The sequence below is a fragment of the Capricornis sumatraensis genome, chromosome 5 (genome assembly GCF_032405125.1).
Source record: "Capricornis sumatraensis isolate serow.1 chromosome 5, serow.2, whole genome shotgun sequence".
Taxonomy (NCBI): domain Eukaryota; kingdom Metazoa; phylum Chordata; class Mammalia; order Artiodactyla; family Bovidae; genus Capricornis; species Capricornis sumatraensis.
In genome coordinates, this window is record NC_091073.1 from 5,030,052 (window position 1) to 5,052,085 (window position 22,034).

General features: G+C 37.2%; 2 pseudogenes; both read left to right on the forward strand.

Annotated features, from left to right (window-relative positions):
- Nucleotides 1-4,675: 4,675 nt before the first annotated feature.
- Nucleotides 4,676-5,554, forward strand: LOC138080182 (olfactory receptor 4P4-like; annotated as a pseudogene).
- Nucleotides 5,555-15,958: 10,404 nt separating this feature from the next.
- Nucleotides 15,959-19,927, forward strand: LOC138080183 (olfactory receptor 4P4-like; annotated as a pseudogene).
- The last annotated feature ends 2,107 nt before the right edge of the window (nucleotides 19,928-22,034 follow it).

The window sequence follows — 22,034 nt, forward strand, 5'->3', positions numbered from 1 at the left end:
GGTACTCATCCCCAAAGGCAAGGTGGGCTTAGTTACATATCATGGGCAGTAGAGTGTAGTGCTATTGTTAATAACTTAATGGTACTGCCCCATTTGGCTGCTGTTTTGATGAAGCATGCACCAGATGGTGACCTGATGTACTGTGTTCATTGCGTGTACACAAACAACTTGAGCAATTAAACATTACTTGTACTTAAACAACTTATGTTTTTAAAACACAGTGAAGTACATGTGTTTTAATGGGAACATCATGAAAACATCAGCTTAGAAAGGGGAAAAACCTGAAGAGGAGATAAAGATCAACAACAGTAAGGGTTGGGGATACTCTGTTTTCCTCCTCTGATCTGGCCAGTCAAGGGGAGAACAGGTTGTTTTCCACTTCTCTCATGCATAAACCCTTCACATGCCTTTGAGAACAAAGAATTTTGTAAAATATAAAATGGTGGGCTCCCGGACTCATGATGAGGTCCCCTCCACGCATAGGTGTATGGATGGTGGTCTCTTGGGAACTCAGGTGTGCTGACCACTGGACTTAACAGCTGCTAAGAGCTAAATGAAGGTGCTTTACACCTGACTGTTGAGATTAATTTACTATGTGCTATTTCAATTTCACTTCTTTCCTTTCACTTTGATCCTTGAATGGTACCAGTTTAAATACTTAATAAACTGGTGTTTACTACCAACCTGTGGACTACATCTTGAATTCTTTAAAAGAACCTCTAAAGCAAAGAAAAAGACAGAGTCAAAATGACAATCAGAATAATCAGCAGAAGAGGACTTAGAGTATTGTCTAGCTGTTCACGGTGTTTCTACAGTAAAATAGAGAGGACGCTTACTCAGTTCTCAGTTGAACTGTGTCAGCAGAAAATTCTAGATTAAATAAACAAATATCTGGCTCAAATCATTAAAAGAGAAATTCATGTCATCAAAATCAATTCCCAGACTTGAGCCAGTTTACAGATTCAGAATGCTATGAACAAAATAGGGGATTCAGTACCCTTGAAGAAGGACTTTGGTACCTTGCTAAAATATTATAATGTATCTTTCCCTCAGATTTGGACCTCCGACCTTTTATCAGGTTAACTATGCACTGTGGAGATGGCATCAACGTGATGTGACATGATGGACGTGAGTTTGAGTGAACTCTGGGAGTTGATGATGGACATTGAGGCCTGGTGTGATGCAATTCCTAGGGTCGCAAAGGGTTGGACACGACTGTGCGACTAAACTGAATGCACTGTGGAAAAGTAAATAATCGGATCTTTCAGAACACTGGCTTAACCTGAAACTTATTCCAAGAGATCCAAAGCAATACTATAGCTCCTCAATCAGAATAAGAGTATATGGTGGTCTGGCAATCAATGTAATTTTAGCTCAGGTCTATTTACAGTGGGTCCAGTGATCATGGAACACATGCTGTGGTTATTTCCTCAGCTCCAGAATGCATAATTGGAATAGATATTCTTAGCAACTGACAGAATTTTTTGGCTGACTTGTGAAGTAAGAGACATTATGTCAGGAAAAGCCAAGTGTAAGACGCTGTTACTGTCCTACCTAGGAAAACAGTAAATCAAAGCTGAATCACATCTCTGCAGGATTGCAGAGATTATTGCCAATGTCACACCTTGAAAGATGCAAGGGTGGTGATTCCCACAACATACACATTCAACTCTCTCATTTTGCCTGTTGCCGAAGACATATGGATCTTGGAGAGTGAATGGATAATTTAAGGTTAACCAGCTTCTGTATCAGATGTAGTTTCATCCCAAAAGTAAATTATCAGAACTGCTGGTAGTTAGTATATAGCTCGGAGAAGGCAATGGCACCCAACTCCAGTACTCTTGCCTGGAAAATCCCATGGATGGAGGAACCTGGTAGGCTGCAGTCCATGACGTTGCTAAGAGTCGGACACTACTGAGCGACTTCACTTTCGCTTTTCACTTTCATGCATTGGAGAAGGAAATGGCAACCCACTCCAGTGTTCTTGCCTGGAGAATCCCAGGGATGGCAGGGCCTGGTGGGCTGCCGTCTATGGGGTCCCACAGAGTTGGACACGACCGAAGCAACTTAGCAGCAGCAGCAGCAGGAGCTCAGATGGTACAGAATTTGCCTGAAATACAGGAAAACTGGTTTTGATCCCTGGATTGGGAAGATCTCTTGGAGAAGGGCATGGCAACCCACTTCAGTATTCCTTCTTGGAGAATTCCAAGGAGAGAGCCTGGAGGGCTACAGCCCTTGGGTTCTCCAAGAGTCAGACATGACTGAGAAAATGACATTGTAACTATCTCTTTTCATCTCAACACTTTACTCTAAATACAGAAAATAATAAAAACCACACATGTTAATTTCATGATTTTTTACTTTATTATTGATATGATAAACATCTAAAATTTTGATAAAAATTTTATCAAATTACCCTTGGGTTTTTACACTGTCCATGTACTCTCATGACCTTAATTATAAATCACTTTTATATAAATATGCTTATTTAAGTGCTTTTTTTTTTCTCTCTCAAACTGTAGTTTGGTATATCTTTGCAAACTATTCCTCACTAAGCTTTTCTTTCTTTCTTTTCTTTTTTTTTTTTTTTTTTTAAGAATTTAAAGCTTGAAGGAGGGATTTTTGGAAGAAACACCTTAACTGAAAGGTATGTGAAAAGTTGGACTCAATATTCTTCTTTCACTCCCAAAACCCTTGGTATCTAAATATGTATTTGGGTGATGGTGGTATGTGTGTGGGCTGGATGCAAGAAGAGAAAGAGAGAGAGAGCAGGGAGGGACAAAGAAACAGACAAGGCACAGTCTTTTTTTTTTTTTTTTTTCCTGGTTTAAAGGAAGACTGGAAGAATAAAGTCTGGACTGAAGGATCTTTTTCCATGAGTCTGTATTTTCCTTGAGTCTGTATTAAGTAGTGCAGCACTGATTCAAATATTAAGGGTTGCTGAGGCTGAAACCAAGAGTTGCATGTTCTACAGTTTTGGTCTCTAGGTTTTCTATAATTTATGTTATAATTTTAATTAAAGTTTCTTTAAATTTGTTTATATTATGTGATCCGAGTCTTCCACATAAACATAGACTAGGTTTCTCAATTTATAAACAAAGAAGTACTTTGCTAAGCTCTCCCTTTGTACACAGAGCAAACTTAAACCAACACCTATGTTTCTTCCTTAAACTTCTGTAAGTCTAATAAAAGTTCCTCAATCAGTCTTCCTGTGGCAGAATAGAATCTAAAGATAAAGCCATTAACTGATGTAGGTGCTGGTGTCTAATTTCTTATAGAACCATTGGTTTTCTTGTGAATATTTGTTGGAGTCCTGTCCTTTGTAGTTGAAAAGTGAGGATCATAAGCTCATTTTATTGGATATATTTTGTATGAATTTCACATTCTGTTCTTGCTGTAACGCAAATAGATCCAACAGTATTAATTTCATTTACCAGTTGAAGAAGGCTCAGAGAGGATGGACTATTTAATGCTTAATAAAAATCAAACAGGACATGTGAGCCTGTATCATTAGATGATGGGTCTATCTAACGTCACATTGTTCCTCAATGATGCCATCAAACAACTCATTGCAATTAACAATATTTGATGCAAACAATGTTTTTACTGTGGAGAATATTTAGATTTGGGTAAAAGTTGATTTTTTCAACATATTCACTCTGCTCTCCTTGATTTACTACATCCAAAAGGAGACACTGTTCTAAAGTGTTTAACTATATTTAGCTAATATATTTAGTTAGTTTAGTCATTCTTTGTGTTGAGTTCACCCAATGTAAAAAACAAACAAACGAACAAACAAAAACTCCAAAAAACATAAACAAAAGCTACTAGCTCTAAGGAGTATCAACAGAAACCTCTGCAACATATATTTATTGAAATTAAGGTTAAAATGAATTTTTACATAATGATTACCTTTCTTCCTATATTCAGATGGTTCACATTATGGTTAACCTCTCTGTTTCCAGAATCTCTATGCTCTGAATCTTTATTACATATGACTGTAACGAGAGTCACTGAAAATATTTTCAACTAACAGGTATGGTCTGCTATGATTAAAAGCATTTTTCAAAAATTTCAAAAATAATATTTAGTTCCATTGAATGTATAGAATGTTCATCAGAAATTGGGACTTTGTATGTGAAATACATGCACATGGAGAAGTGGAGAGATTTTCTTAAACACGTAAATAGCCATTACATAGATGGCTAAAGGCTTGGATGGAGAATGACTTTATATTTTTTTACAGAGATGGACAAAAGCTGAAATTTCCATGGTAAGTGAATGTTGTTGCATAGTTCCCAAGAGCATGAACTCTGGTATCAGAGTCAGGTTCATCTTAGTTCGATTGCAAGTTAATCTCTTAATGATTTGGTGCAAATTACTGAAACCTCTTACTTTTATTTTACAAATATAAAATGAGTATTGGAATACCACATCTTGGTTGGGTTGTTATGTTCCAGACATAATTATTATTTTATTAAATATTGTTCAAAATATGCTGCTGTTAATATCAAATGATAGATTGCTTATAGTATATTTTCTGTGACCTACATCTTTGCTCAATGTACAAGAAAATAATCCAAAACTTTAAATACACAATTAAAAATGTATTATGTTCTCTATTGTTTCAGATGAAGTGAATTTCTGCTGTGTGTCCTGAACTCTACTCAACCTCATGAAAAACCCAAACAATGTTACAGAATTTGTTTTCATAGGGTTGTGGGGAAATAAGAAAATAGAGCTACTGTTCTTTTCCTTGTTTCCATTCTGTTATCTGGCTGTATTCATGGGGAATTTTATCATCTTACTCACCATCATCTGCAGCCACCTAATGCAACAACCGATGTACTACTTTCTCTGTCACCTCTCCCTCATGGATGTCAGCTACACCTCCACGGTGGTCCCCAAGCTAATCAGGGACTTAGCTGCAGCAAGGAAAAACATTTCCTATAACAACTGTATGACCCAGCTCTTCACTGCCCAGTTGCTGGTGGGTGTGGAACAAGCCTCTGCACTACATGGTCATCATGAACAGACATGTTGATCATCCTGGCCTGGGTTGTCAGTTTTCGGCATTCTATTGCTTTACTTCTCATGGTACTCAAGTTACCTTTCTGTGATCCTAATTAGATAGATCACTACCTATGTGATGTGAAGGCTCTTTTGAAATTGGCGTGCAAAGATATTCATGTTGTGAGTATCTTAGTGACTGCAAATTCAGGAATGGTGATAGTTGTCATATTTCTTGTTCTAGTAGCTTCTTACATAGTCATACTATATAACCTTAGAACACATTCTACTGCAGGGTGAAAAAAAGCTCTCAATGTGTAGTTCTCATGTTACAGTTGTAGTGTTTTTCTTTATGCCCTGTGTTTATACTTGTGTTCTACCTGCAGGGAGCAAAAATAAGGACAAGGACATCTCTGTGTTTTACACTGTGATTGCCCCCATGCTGAACCCTCTCATCTACACCCTGAGAAACATGGAGATGAAAATCGCCACGAGGAAGGTATGGTCTAAAGTGGCACATTCAGAATTAAAGCAAATAGGGTGATACTCATTATGGTTTAGAATTCATGTCTCGTCTCCAGGACCTGTGCCCTTTGAGGTATTAGAAGAAAACATATACACTTTCTTTGAGGAACTGAAATAAATGTTGTCTGACATTCAGTTCAGTTCAAGTGGGAATTAGCACATAGAGCTCAACCCAGTGCTCTGTGACAATCTAGAGGGGTGGGATGGATGGGAGAGGGGAGGCGGGTTCAGGAAGAAACGGACATGCATATACCTGTGGCTGATCCATGTTGATGTGTGCCAGAGGCCAACACAATGTTGTAAAGCAATTATCCTCCATAAAAAAATAATTAAAAAGAAATCACTGTGACACTAATCTTGGAAAAGAATGGCAATTGCAAATCATCTTTGTGACTAACATGAAGAGGAGAAAATTGAGAAATATTTCATAGGGAAACCTGAGGCTTTTTCAATGGATTGTGTTTAGTTTCATCTATAGAAGAATGCAAAAAAAAACAAAAAACAAAAAAAAACGCTCTTAGAAAACATGGCAAACATTATAAGGGAAAAGATTATATGTAAGATATTATATTATATATGATATATATATAATTATGTTATATATAAGAAAAAAGGATTATATGACTAGGATAATTGAAATATATAAACACTTGGCAGAAAGTGAAGAGGAGCTAAAAAGCCTCTTGATGAAAGTGGAAGAGGAGAGTTAAAAAGTTGGCTTAAAGCTCAACATTCAGAAAACGAAGATCATGGCATCTGGTCCCATCACTTCATGGGAAATAGACGGGGAAATAGTGGAAACAGTGTCAGACTTTATTTTTTGGGGTTCCAAAATCACCGCAGATGGTGACTGCAGCCATGAAATTAAAAGATGCTTACTCCTTGGAAGAAAGTTATGACCAACCTAGATAGCATATTCAAAACAGGGACATTACTTTGCCGACTAAGGTCCGTCTAGTCAAGGCTATGGTTTTTCCTGTGGTCATGTATGGATGTGAGAGTTGGACTGTGAAGAAGGCTGAGCGCCAAAGAATTGATGCTTTTGAACTGTGGTGTTGGAGAAGACTCTTGAGAGTCCCTTGGACTGCAAGGAGATCCAACCAGTCCATTCTGAAGGAGATCAGCCCTGGGATTTCTTTGGAGGGAATGATGCTGAAGCTAAAACTCCAGTACTTTGGCCACCTCATGCGAAGAGTTGACTCATTGGAAAAGACTCTGATGCTGGGAGGGATTGGGGGCAGGAGGAGAAGGGGACTACCGAGGATGAGATGGCTGGATGGCATCACGGACTTGATGGGGATGAGTCTGAGTGAACTCCGGGAGATGGTGATGAACAGGGAGGCCTGGCGTGCTGCGATTCATGGGGTCGCAAAGAGTCAGACACGACTGAGCGATTGAACAGAACTGAACTGAACTACGCAAATATAACACAATTATAAAAGTAATTTGCACAGAAGAATAAAAAAGCAGAAAAATCATGAGGGACATGCAATTAAATAGGATTTTCATAGGAGAGAAAATTGAAAAAATTACCATTTTGATTTTTCTAAAAAAAAAAAAATTGTCATCTAAAAAGTTCTCTTCTGAGAAAAGTTGTAATGAGGTGGATGAAACTGGAGCCTATTATGCTGGAGTCCAGCTTCAGCAGCCAGGGATTCAACCTGAAGAGATGGACGGTGTCAGCGATGAGGCAGCCTCTCAGTTTTCTTTTGGACTGCCTCTTTATTTCAAGTTTAAGATTTTCTTTTATACTTTTACAAAAGCATTAGGTCAGAGTTCCCCCTCTCTCAGATTTATTATCTCCATAAATCATTGTTGCTCTTCAAACAGAGTTCCTGCTTCAGGAATTCTCTCAGAATCAGCTTTGCCATCTTTTATCTACCTCCTCTAATGTGTCCTATAGTTAACTGGTGATTACATTGTATTTCATGCTACATTCCTCAGTTTACTACTTATCTTCCTAAATCCTGTTTTCCCCTAACATCCTGAGCTCACTGTCTAACTTCTATAAGCTATAACAAAATATGCTAACTTGACAACACTCCTTAAATCTTTAACTTCTAACTATTTTAATTATTTCTAAGCTCTAAATTCAGTAAAATCCTTTGCCATAAACATTTTCCTCACAAATAAGCTTCAGATAGCAATCTCTCTTGAACAAATGTCAGTGATTAACTTTATGAATTATTTTCTGAGCACAGCTGCAGACAGCTTTGTGCCTTCTCATGCTCTTCTCAAGAACAATAAGCACCTTAATTTTCCTTTTCAGTCAGCTCAGCCGAGGAGAGGAAAAGACAAATCAGAATCACAAGGCCTAACTCCTTCATCCCGGGACCATGCCTATGGAATGAGGAGAGGGGGCTGGGGGCCGTGCCTCCATTTTGTCAGTAATGCCTAACGCAGCTCCCGACACTATTATACAGAGTGAAGTCAGCCAGAAAGAAAAACACCAATAGAGTATACTAACACATATATATGGAATTTAGAAAGATGGTAATGATAACCCTGTATGCAAGACAGCAAGAGAGACACAGATGTATAGAACAGTCTTTTGGACTCTGTGGGAGAGGGCGAGGGTGGGATAATTTGGGAGAATGGCATTGAAGCATGTATAATATCATATGTGAAATGAATCGTCAGTCCAGGTTCGATGCATGATACAGGATGCTCGGGGCTGGTGCACTGGGATGACCCAGAGGGATGGTATGGGGAGGGAGGTGGGAGGGTGTTCAGGATAGGGAACACATGTACACCTGTGGCAGATTCATGTTGATGTATGGCAAAACCAATAAAATATTGTAAAGTAATTAGCCTCCAATTAAAATAAATATATTTATATTAAAAAATTCTCTTCTTAAGAATATATCAGAAGACATTTGTCAAAGTCTATTTTATTTAATTTATTTATTTATTTATTTATTTTTAATTTTAAAATCTTTAATTCTTACATGTGTTCCCAAACATGAACCCCCCTCCCACCTCCCTCCCCATAACATCTCTGTGGGTCATCCCCATGCATGTCAAAGTCTAAATGTCTGATGATAATGCTTTGAAAATATCAAATTTTATTTTCAAATTTTATTTTATCATTTAAAGAAGAAAACTAAAACCTCCCCATTTAAATGGGCTCATGAATTGAACAATTCATGTTTCTTTCCTAAAAGAAAAATAAAAAGAAAGAAAGTTATTTTAACATTATTTTAACAAGACAAGATATGAGCCAATGTAAATAAATCAGAATGGGGGCAATTGGTGTTAAAAGGGATTGATGTTTTATAAGAGCCATGTGTTTCAGAGTACAAAATTTGGAGTTCCAGCTTTACTCTTCATCTAATGCTTTATTTTTAACAAATGTACTCATTTTCACATTCTGTGGTCCTAATCAGATAGTACACTATATATATGACATGAAGCCTTTTTGAACTGATATACAAAATTATTTATAGTGGTAATATCTTAGTCATTACTAGTTTGAGATATGTAAATCTTGTCATGGTTCTTGTCCTAGAAATTTCTTATATAGTCTTAGAATATAGTCATCTGTGAAGTGAAGTGAAAATTGGTCAGTCATGTCTGACTATTTGTGACACCATGGACTGTAGGCCAGAATACCAGAGTGGGTAGCATTTCCCTTCTCCAGGGGATCTTTCCAACCCAGAAATGGAACCCAGGGTCTCCCACGTTACTTCTTTACTAGCTGAGCCACAAGAGTAGTCCTCTGTAGGGGGACACAAACCTTTCTAAACCTATAGTTCTCAATAATGGTTGTAGTTTTCTTTGTTTTGGCTTTTATCTATATTTACATTCTGGGCTTCCCAGGTGGCTCAGTGGTAAAGAATCTGACTACTAGGCAGGAGATGCAGGTTTGATCCCTAGGTCAGGAAGATACCCTGGAAAAGATGATAGGAACCCAGTCCAGTACTGATGCCTGGGAAATCCCATGAACAGAGGAACATGGTAGACTATAGTCCATGGGGTTGCAAAAAAAAAAAAAAAAATCAGAAATGACTTAAAAGCTGAATAACAACACGGATATTTATATTTTACCTTCCCAACTCTGATCCAAGTCTAACTTAGTAATGCCAGAAGTCACTATGTTGGAAAAACTACAGTTCTACAAGAATATGCTTTGGAGTCAGACCTTGCTGACTATTAACTCTCCAGGTCTTGACAATTTGCTTAATTATTTGTATATATCTCCAATTCAAAAATGTCTATGACGTAGGATAATATCATATTTTACAAAGACACAATACTATATAGAATAAAGCATGTAGATTTTTAATGTGGAATAAAGCTACAGAAACTCATATTAGATACTTTTCCTCTCTCTTTCCCTACTTTTTTCCATTAGCTTGGATGCCTCCAGTCAAGCTGGACCCCTCTAACATTCTCTAAATGCACTCTAAAATCTATCACCTCAGTATACTTTTCTTCCCTCTCTGTTTAGGATTCCTCATTCCCATGTTTTAAGGGCCACACCTTAAATATAATTCATACTTCAGAGATTATCTTTTACAGGAAGATTTTGTACATCTGACAACAAAGTAGAAATACATCTTATTCCCTGTGTTATTTCATTGCCATTTAGCTGTGTGCTTCAGTTTAGTTCAGTTCAGTCACTCAGTAGTTTCCAACTCTTTGCAATCCCATGAACCACAGCAAGACAGGCCCCACTGTCCATCACCAACTCCGGAGGTTACCCAAATCCATGTTCACTGAGTCAGTGATGCCATCCAACCATCTCATCCTCTGTTGTCCCCTTCTCCTCCTGCCTTCAATCTTCCCCAGCATCTAGGTCTTTTCAAATGGCCAAAGTATTGGAGTTTCAACATCAAGATCAGTCCTTCCAATGAACACCCAGGACTAATCTCCTTTAGAATGGACTGGTTGGATCTTCTTGCAGTCCAAGGGACTCTCAAGAGTCTTCTCCAACAGCACAGTTCAGAAGCATCAATTCTTCAGCACTCAGTTTTCTTTTTAGTCCAACTCTCATATTCATACATGACAATTGGAAAAACCATAGCCTTGACTAGACTGACCTTTGTTGACAAAGTAATGTCTCTGCTTTTTAATATGCTGTCTAGGTTGGTCATACTTTCCTTCTAAGAAGTAAGAGTCTTTTAATTTCATTGCTGCAATCACCATCTGCAGTGATTTTGGAGCCCAAAAAATTGAAGTATGTCACTGTTTTCACTGTTTCCCCATCTATTTCCCATGAAGTGATGGGACTGGATGCCATGGTCTTAGTTTTCTGAATTTGAGCTTTAAGCTAACTTTTTCACTCTCCTCTTTCACTTTCGTCAAGAGTCTCTTTAGTTCTTCTTCATTTTCTGCCATAAGGGTGGTGCCTTCTGCATATGTGAGGCTGTTGATATTTCTCCTGGCAATCTTGATTCCAGCTTTTGCTTCCTCCAGCCAGGGTTTCTCATTATGTGCTCTGCATATAAGTTAAATAAGCACGGTGACAATATACAGCATTGACATACTCCTTTCCCTATTTGGATGAGTCTGTGGTTCCATGTCCAGTTCTAACTGTTGCTTCCTGACCTGCATATAGGTTTCTCAAGAGGCAGATCCGGTGGTCTGGTATTCCCATGTCTTTCAGAATTTTCCACAGTTTATTGTGATCCACACAGTCAAAGACTTTGGCATAGTCAATAAAGTAGACATAGATGTTTTTCTGGCAAGTCTTGCTTTTTTGATGATCCAGAGGATGTTAGTAATTTGATCTCTGGTTCCTCTGCCTTTTTAAAAACCAGCTTGAACATCAGGGAGTTCACGGTTCACATATTGCTGAAGCCTGGCTTGGAGAATTTTGAGCATTTATTTACTAGCATATAAGTAGAGTGCAATTGTGTGGTAGTTTGAGCATTCTTTGGCGCTGCCTTTCTTTGGGATTGGAATGAAAACTGACTTTTTCCAGTCCTGTGGCCACTGCTGAGTTTTCTGAATTTGCTGACATATTAAGCACAGTACTTTCACAGCGTCATCTTTTAGGATTTTAAATAGCTCAACTGAAATTCCATCCCCTTCACTGGCTTTGTTCATAGTGATACTTCCTAAGGCCCACTTCACTTCACATTCCAGGATGTCTGGCTCTATTTCGCATAACCTGACAGCTTATATTAAGGTTTCTTCTTATGAACTGGGTTTTGCTAATATGACTTAGACAGATTATTGTGTGCCATATCTTAATTATCTTTTATCTCTCTTTTTTTCCAGCATGAATTAAGATGTAGCACAACAGTTTCTGAATTAAATACAAAAATTCTATTTTTTCTCTGTTTAACATCATGTATTTGTTCTTACATATCTAGAACTTGCATTTATGTCATTAACAATCATGCATTATAATAATTTTAGAAGTGCTAAAATTTTAACATACATTCTCATGTTTCAATCATGGAGTGATTGAAATCCAGCAGATTTTCAACCCCAATAATATCTTTTTACTTATTTATTTAATGCATTGATGTGGTACAACTCTTTAATTTTTCTTTACCCTTGTATTCATTTAATCCCATAACATAATCTCAGCTTCTAGCTTTGGTTCCTACTTGACTAGGCAATTCACTCTGCCCAAGCACTTTTCTTTTCTCCGTCAAATGATGATGTATCTTCCACACAATTTTCTTGACCAAGTTACTCCTGCCCCTCAACCAGACAAAACCCAGGAAAGACACATACAGACTATGTTAAATTTTGTCCTAATGATCAGGATCCCTTCTTCTAATATTCCAGCTCTTAGAACTGTAAAAAAATTAATAAAGAGAAACCTCAATTAAATTGTATTGGTAGATCAGTAGCAGGGAGCTTTCACACCTTGTGACAACAGAGCCCAAAAGGCAAAAGAAAAGACTTTCCTTTCCTGACAGAGGCTCAGCCAATGAGAAGCCATGACCTCTTTGTTTGCTATAACCTGCCTTTTTCTCTGTATAAATTCTCCTTGACATTTGTTTTTTGGGGACTTACAAAGGCTCATGCATTTTGCTTGCCAGGGTTTCAGACCCCACATTGTGAATCTCTGTTGATAGCGAATAAATTTATCTTTGCTAGGGAAATATCTCACAGTCTCTTTATTTCATATGAAGATAATAACTTTGTTTTTTCTCCTGGATACATTGGAATATGAGGAGAAAATATTCTGTCCATTCCACTGTAAATTAGCTTTGACAAATCATTCATAGTACCATTTGATCTGGTTTTATGTAATTTTTTCCCAAAAGTATTTAGATTTCTTTAAAGTATAGATATATAGAATGTATATGTATGCTATGTGTATCTGTGTGTGTGTGTGTAATGATTGTGTCTGTGTATATATGGTGTGGGAGTCTTTAGGATATTGGAGTTGGATAGGAAATTCTCATCCCATCACAAAAATGCTATGCAAATAAATAAACTTTTATTATCTTTTTTCCCCCCCTTTACTCGAGGTTCACAAATTGGCAAAAAATCTGATGATATTGCACAAGGCCACATACAAAATATATTAAAGTAAGATTAGCTATTTATGTTTTACTCAGCATGTGAGTGAAAAACAGATTTAAGAAATATTCACAGTTGTCAATGTGTAATTTAAGAAAATCCCTCTGTTAATATGGGGCTTTCCAGGTGGCTCAGTGTTAAAGAAATGGTCTGCCAAGCAGCAGGCACAGGTTGAATCCCTGGATCCAGAAGATCCCCTGAAAAAGAAAATGGCAACCCACTCCAGTATTGCTTGGGGAATTTCATGGACAGAGGAGCCTGGTGGACTACACTCCATGAGGTGAGAAAGAGTCAGGCACAACCTAGTGACTGAACAACAACAGTCTATATAACTATACCTATATTTATCTCTATCTCTATACATATGCGTGCATGCTAAGTCACTTCAGTTCAGTTCAGTTCAGTTCAGTTCAGTCACTCAGTTGTGTCCGACTCTTTGCGACCCCATGAACTGCAGCACGCCAGGCCTCCCTTTCCATCACCAGCTCTCGGAGTTCACTCAAACTCATGCCCATTGAGTCGGTGATGCCATCCGGCCATATCATCCTCTGTCGTCCCCTTCTCTTCCTGCCCCCAATGCCTCCCAGCATCCGAGTCTTTTCCAAATGTGAAATTGGGTGGTGGTTCGGACACGTACACATTGGGGTATAAGAGATTTTCACAAATGCTGTTCGGGGTCCTTGGCTTAGAGGAGACTTTGCCTTGGGCAGTGTAATAAATTGCACTCCATTATCCGCATTGTCCTTCTGCATGAGTTTGTTTCCTGGAATGCGTGGCTATAGCACTTATAAATTAAATAAGTAGGGTGACAATATACAGCCTTGATGTACTCCCTTTCCTATTTGGAACCAGTCTGTTGTTCCATGTTCAATTCTACCTGTTGCTTTCTGACCTGCATATAGGTTACTCAAGAGGCAGGTCAGGGAGTCTGGTATTCCCATCTCCTTCAGAATTTTCCACAGTATATTGTGATCCACACAGTCGAAGGCTTTGGCATAGTCAATAAAGCAGAAATAGATGTTTTTTTTGAAACTCTCTTGCTTTTTCAATGATCCAGCGGATGTTGGCAATTTGATCTCTGGTTCCTCTGCCTTTTCTAAAACCAGCTTGAACATCTGGAAGTTCACGGTTCATGTATTGCTGAAGTCTGGCTTGGAGAATTTTAAGTATTACTTTATTAGCATGTGAGAGATTATGCAAGCCTTTAGAGGCATAAATATTTAAACTGTCATGTTAATTTTAAGAAATTTCCATAAAACTTCAGCTAAGCTTGTTTGTGTATTAATACTAGGGTTTGTGTTATATTTCATACATGCATTTTGGAAGATAAAAGAATGCCTGTTTTTCCTTTGCAACTTGTTTATGTAAATTCAGGTTGCAAAAAGGCAGTTAAATGTTTGTGGTATGAGGGCATAAAAGAATGGAATTGGTATTGTGAAAAAAAAAAAAAAAAAGGTGGCCCCTGAGTCATCATCTGGAAAGTGCAGAGGTAATAGTACTTAGGTCAAAATGTCCATTCTTAGTCATATTAATGGGCTTCCCTGGTGGCTCAGTTGGTAAGAATCTGCCTGCAATTCGTGAGACCTGGATTTGATCCCTGGGTAGGGAAGATTCCCTGGAGAAGGGAAAAACACTCACTCCATTATTCTGGCCTAGAGAATTCCATGGACTGTATAGTCCATGGGATTGCAAAGAGTCAGACATCGCTGAGTGACTTTTACTCACTCATTCATATTAAATAAAATAGTGAACATGAACTACCCAATAATCTCCCAATAAATTATTTTGCTATTATTAATTTGCTAAGTAGTTTGATCTTAGCAGTGTTGTATCAAGCCTGATAGAATAAATTACAATTTTCTTAAGTTTTAAATGCCTGAAAAAGTATATACTTATGTATTTGTTTCAGAGGGAGACTAATCAAAGTTCAGTGTGTGTGGGTGAGGCTGAGTAAACAACCTGTAAATATTCAGTTTCAAGGGAAAAAAAAAAAAAAACTGAAGAGGAAACAGGATACATGTTTTTCTGTATTTTGAGTGCTTCCTTCCTCTCATTTTTCTTTTTTTTTTTTTTTTAGAAAAAGATTGTTTATGCTTTTCTCTTTTCTTTTCTCATCTTCCATTCCCAAACCATCTATTCTGGTAAAATTTGTCCCTTGAAACAATCATTTTATACCAGTTATGATATTGAAGATCATCAATTGTATTGATTTATCTACATTGCACAGCTAGGATCTTGATAATGGTCCATACTTAGAATGTAAAATACCTGTAATTGGTTCTCTGCCCTACCTCAGCTCACATTTTCCTGAAAGGCAGCCTAGTCCTATTACATGCTATATCAGTTTTCTTCCTAATCTTCAGAAAGCTGGAAGAGCAGAGCAATCCGATTTTCCTAAACTGCTCTGCCTATAGCCTTTTTAGGATGCCTGGGAAAATATGCCCTAATCAAGATAAAGTATGAAAAGTCCTTCTTCCAGTGGGAGCAAGGATATTGCCAAGGACAGTGACTCAGCAACATTTGACTTGGATCTGTTTAGAAGATGCCTTTGGGGATATAATCACTTAGAGCTCTCAAGGACCAGTTAATTTATGGTTGTTAGTTTCATTTACATTCTGTTCTTTCAAACCAGATTTTCTTCAAGCATAAGCATGCAATGAATAGGGCCTGAATACCTGTGTTAGCTTTTGAAGGGATTTAAACATACTTTTTGGAGAAGGCAATGGCAACCCACTCCAGTATTCTTGTCTGGAGAATCCCAGGGACAGGGGAGCCTGGTGGGCTGCCGTCTCTGGGGTCGCACAGAGTTGGACACGACTGAAGTGACATAGCAGCAGCAGAAGCAAACATACTTTCTGTTTATTTTTAGTGACTTAGTATTTAGATGTTCAATTGGCATTTGAACTTCCTAGCCTGCTTTCCTGGGGACATAAAGATGTACACAGTAGTTCTAACCGTCCACTTACCTTACAAGCCTGTAGAGTTTTTGAGAAGTATTCAAATTTCTAAAATATTTGCAGAGAATTAATCTGGATGTTTCTGAATTATTAGTTTGTAATTTATTTGTGAAATGTAATTTATCACACTTTATTGCAGATTTTGATCCTAGGGATGGATTGGAAAAGTAAGCAACTAGGGTAAAATTATTGATCAAACTAAAACTAACCTGATAGCCACTCAGATCTTTCGGCAGTGTATTACTCATAGCATCTAGATTTTGGAAAGTGTCAAAGTGTTAGTCATCCAGTATTGTCTGACTCTTTGTGAACTCAAGGACTATAGCCTGCCAGACTCCTCTGTCCATTGAATTCTCCAGGCAAGAATACTGAAATAGGTTGTCAATCCCTTCTCCAGAGTATCTTTCTGACCTAGGGATCAAACCCAGGTCTCCCACATTGCAGGTGAATTCTTTACTGCCTTAGCCCCATCAAACATGTGCTAGGCTAATTCTATCTTCTTTATATTTATTCTATATAATTTCATTCTAAAGCCTATAACTTCTTTTGCAGTATATGATAATTTGTTTATTATAAAATGATTTATCATGCCTTAGTTTTAATGGTGCATTACATGTAAACAAGGTTCTTACTAAAATAATACAAAGTTAAAACATTTTCTAGTAATCAGCAGTGAATTTCATAGTGCCCTATTTTTATGTTTATATGCATTCCTTCATATTACCATTAAGACATATACTAGATTATGCTTCAATATTTACAGTCATGAAGAATTTCTTGTATTTCAAAATCTGGCATCTCACAGTAGACTAGTCTGACTTGAATCAACTAAGGTAAGTTTATATAATGCTACATTCTGATACATTAAACAAAAATTTGAGTATGCAGTGGAAGTTTTAAGTATAAGAACTTCTTACCCTATTGCTAATAACTTAACAGAAAGGGCACTCAGAATTTTTATTCAGTACTGCTGCTGCTGCTGCTAAGTCACTTCAGTTGTGTCCTACTCTGTGGGACCCCATAGACGGCAGCCCACCAGGCTCCCCCGTCCCTGGGATTCTCCAGGCAAGAACATTGGCATGGGTTGCCATTTCCTTCTTTAATGTATGAAAGTGAAAAGTGAAAGTGAAGTCAGTCAGTCAAGTCCGACTCTTAGCGACCCCATGGACTGCAGCCCACCAGGCTCCTCGGCCTATGGGACTCTCCAGACAAGAGTACCAGAATGGGGTGCCATTGCCTTCTCCAAATGTTCTCACTAGCATAGAGCTAAAATTAAACTTTTAATCATAGTTATCACATGCATGTTGTGGATTTTTTCATTTTTGTCTTTATTTTTCCTTTCGACTTTGTGTAAATGTACATGGCAATTCTGTGTTTCTAAATCAATCACTCAAAGAGGAAAGACTAAAAGGAAAATGTGTTTTAAATATCACATTGTCACTGGTTTATTTCAAATCACCTCATGCATTCCTCATTAGAAATCTGAATTCTGGCATGATATCATAGATATAAGACAAATAAGATGAGGTTTAAAAAGAGTAAGCAGTTCGCTCAAGGTGACACTGGTCAGTTTTTGTGTTTGTTTGTTTATAGTCACTCCTTAACACTACTACCGCTTTCCGTGTCACCACTGTTCTGTATATTCAGAGACTGCCAAATACTCTTTATTTCATCCATTTTGCCTAATTTCTACTTGGGAGTTTTCCTTAATATTTCTGTAATCAGAACACAGTTTATATGACAATAATTATCCTCATCTGAGCTTTCCCTTTCCCTTTTCCCCTCCATTAATAGTAAGATCAGCTTAGTTAGTTAATTCAATCTCTCCATAGTGTCTGACTCTGCAACTCCATGGACTGCAGCACACCAGGCCTCCCTGTCCATCACCAACTCCCAGAGCTTACTCAAACTCATGTCCATTGAGTTGGTGATGCCATCCAACCATTTCATCCTCTGTTGTCCCCTGCTCCTCCTGCCTTCAATCTTTCCCAGCCTCAGGGTTTTTTCCAAGGAGTCAGTTCTTCAAATCAGATGGCCAAAGTATTGGAATCTCAGCTTCAATATCAGTCCTTCCAATGAATATTCAGTACTGATTTCCTTTAGGATGGACTGGCTGGATCTCCTTGCAATCCAAGGGACTATCAGGAGTCTTCTCCATCATCACAGTTCAGAAGCATCAATTCTAAGGCATTCAGCCTTCCTTATGGGTCAAATCTCACACCTATACATGACTACTGGAAAAATTTCCAGTAAAAGAAAAATATGTCTATGGAATACATGTTTGCATTAACTATCTCATTCTCTTTACACATGTAAATATTCAGAAAAAAATTGGTGTCTAATAACTCATCAGCATGCATGTTTTCTTCTACTCAGATGAGAATTCAAGAGTGCTTTCACTGTTTTCCTGCATTTCTCTCAGCTCTCAAGCATGACATGAAGCTCCAGATGAGGGAGAATCAGGACCTTTGTCTCTGAACATTCACAGTGGTTGTTCATTCAGGAATGGCTGCCCCTTAGCTACCTTTGTTCTCTTATAATTCGAGAATTTGTTCTCAGATAATTCAGATAATTTGGACAAATATGTTAGAAAAAGGAAGGTCAATTTTATGTATTTGATATATATGTAGTTAAAATATGTGGAAAAGCATTTTTTTTTACTTTGGTCAATAAAAAATCTTCGTTAGCTAGATAATATAATTGACAGTCAAATATGCTTCAATTTTCAAAATATTATTTAAATGTTTAAAATCATTACTGAAAAATAAAATTCAGTAAAATAATTATTCCCATTACAAAAGTGTTCCACAGTAGATTTATAAAATAAAAATCAATTAAAAATAAAGCAGCTTAATTTAATATGTTGAGACTAATATTATATTCATGTCAAACTAGTTTTTAGTAAAGTTTATAATTTTGTGTTCATATTGTTAATTTTCACCAAATTTATGTGTTTTTTTTTTTTTTTTTCAGAGACCTAATTCATTTGTATATAGTATATACCAAACTCAAATATATAGAAAACAGAGAAACATCTCAGAATTCATCCTTTTGGGGCTTTCTGATGACCAGAACATACAAGCATTTTGCTTTGTGCTCTTTTTATTCTGCTATGTTATCCTGTTGGTCGGGAGTCTTCTGACCCTTGTGTCCATTCTAGGCAGTCCTCTTTTTAAACAACCAATGTACTATCTCCTCAGTCACTTATCATTCATAGACAACTGCTATACCTCTAGTGTTATTCCCAAACTATTTGGTGATATGCTAGTGGGACAAAAAACATTTCTTATGATAATTGCATGTTACAGATTTTGCAATGCATTTTTTGGGCAGCATTGAGGTCTTCATTCTTACTGCCATGGCTTTTGATTACTACACTGGCATTTGTAAACCTCTCCACTATATGATTATCATGAACAGGACAAAATGTAATCTTCTAGTCTTGGCTACTTGGGCTGGGGGGCTGTTCATTCTTTTCCTCAATTATCTATGATAATCCAGTTGGTTTTTTGTGGTTCTAATGACATTGATCACTATTTTTGTGATATCTTTCCTATGCTTAAAATTGCTTGTGCTGATACCTTCATCACTGGTGTCCTTCTGGTTGCCAATTCAGGAATAGCTTCCTTAGTTACTTTTGTTGTCTTGTTTCTTATGTCATCATATTATTCACTTTAAGAAATCACTCAGCTGGAGGAAGATGCAAAGCCCTCTCTATCTGTGGGTCTCATATCACAGTAGTCATCTTATCTTTTGGACCTTCAATCGTTGGTTATCTTAGACCTTAGACCTCCTACCTTACCCTGAAGATAAGGTATTTGCACTATTTTACACTATCATCGCCCCTATATTCAATTCTTTAATCTATACACTGAGAAATACTGAGATGAAAAATGCAGAGGAAAGTTTGGTGTCAAAGGTTATTTTCAAAGAAAGCACACGATTAATGTAAAGAAGCTTGTATGTAAGCAATTTTATAAAAGAAAAGAGATTGATGTAAATTAAAAAAAAAAGACTATCTCATAGATTTTATATTCTATCATCATTTGAATGGAATTATTGGAACAGAAGTTTAGAAACTTAAAATCAAAACCAATATTAATTTGTGCATACCAAAATAGCTGGAAGCTTGATCAGTTTTTTGGAATATTATGGTTTTGTAGACATGGTTACCTGCAAGGGAAAAAACAAAAAGTTCAAGACAAATAAGACATTTCTATATTGATCCTTGAATATTAAGATAAAACATTCTAAATTATAATTATTTTAAAAACTCTGGGCTTATGGGCCAGACCATATGGTGGCTCATTATATGGCAATAGAAACGTTGAAATATGAGATAAAATAATATCCTTAGATTTGTGAAAGAATATTCACATGCATATCTTTAGTAGCATTCAGAAATCAGTAATATTACAAAAGATCAGTATAGTAGACTCTGTTTTAACTTGCTTCCAGATGGTCACCTGGCTTCACATTAAAAAATAATAAAAACTAGTAAAGACAAACTAAGAATCAATAATTCAGGAAGATTAAAACGACAATTAATGTTTGCCACCTATAGATCAGAATATAAAGCATTTCCCATAAAATTACAGAAGTGATTAATAATAAAATGTAGGTGTTAACAAACCCTTAACTGCCTAAAATGATAAGTAATTGGCTCATGATTGGATTGGTACTCAAAGATTTTTCATGCTGTAGTGAGGAAGAAAAAGCTAGCAAAAGACAAATAATGTGCGATTAAAGTCAAACAAAGAAATAAGTGAGTGCATTTTTGTAGCACATGTATATTAATAGCAACTTTATTGCTAATTGTCAAATCTTGTAGATAACTAGGATGTCCTTCTGTAGGTGAATAGATAAACTGTAGTACTTCCAGACAATGGAATACTATTCAGCACTACAAGAAACTTAAATGCATTCAGTTCTGTTCAGTTGCTCAGTCATGTCAGAGTCTTTGTGACCCCCATGAACCGCAGCACACTAGGCCTCCCTGTCAATCACCAATTCCTGGAGTTTACCCAAACTCATGTCCATTGAGTCAGTGATGCCATCCAGCCATCTCATCCTCTGTCGTCCCCTTCTCCTCCTGCCTTCAATCTTTCCCAGCATCAGGGTCTTTTCAAATGAGTCAGCTCTTTGCATCAGGTGGCCAAAGTATTGGAGTTTCAGCCTCAATGTCAGTCCTTCCAAGGAACACCCAGGACTGATGTCTTTAGGATGGACTGGTTGGAGCTCCTTGCAGTCCAAGGGACTCTCAAGAGTCTTCTCCCACACCACAGTTCAAAAGCATCAATTCTTCAGCACTCAGCTTTCTTCACCATCCAACTTTCACATCCATACATGATTACTGGAAAAACCATAGCTTTGACTAGACTGACCTTTGTCGGCAAAATAATGTCTCTGCTTTTTAATTTTCTCTCTAGGTTGGTCATAACTTTCCTTCCAAGGAGTAAGCATCTTCTAATTTCATGGCTGCAGCCACCATCTGCATTGATTTTGAAGCCCAAGAAAATAAAGTCTCTTACTGTTTCCATTGTTTCAGGATCTATTTGCCACGAAGTTATGGAACCAGATGCCATGATCTTCAATTTTTGCCAACTTTTTCACTCTCCTCTTTCACCTTCATCAGGAGATTCTTTAGTTCCTCTTAGCTTTCTGCCATAAGGGTGGTGTTGTCTGCATATCTGAAGTTACTGATGTTTCTCCCAGCAATCTTGATTCCAGCTTGTGCTTCATCCAGGCCAGCATTTTCCATGATATACTTTGTGTCTAAGCTAATGTCATGATGTATGTCAAAACCCATAAACTGTATAAAACCTAGAGTGAACCCTAATGTAAACTATGAATTTTGTGTGAAGTTGTGTCAATGTGGATTCCTTTGAGTGTAAAAAATACACCCCTCTGGTGGAAGAGGTTGTCTTTGTGTGAGGGTAGCGGTATATGATTTTGCCATGAAACTAAAACTGCCTTACAAAGTAAAATTCATTAGTTAAAAATATACATTTTGTCAAAATAGATACATCAACTTATCTTGAAACTAGAATGTAG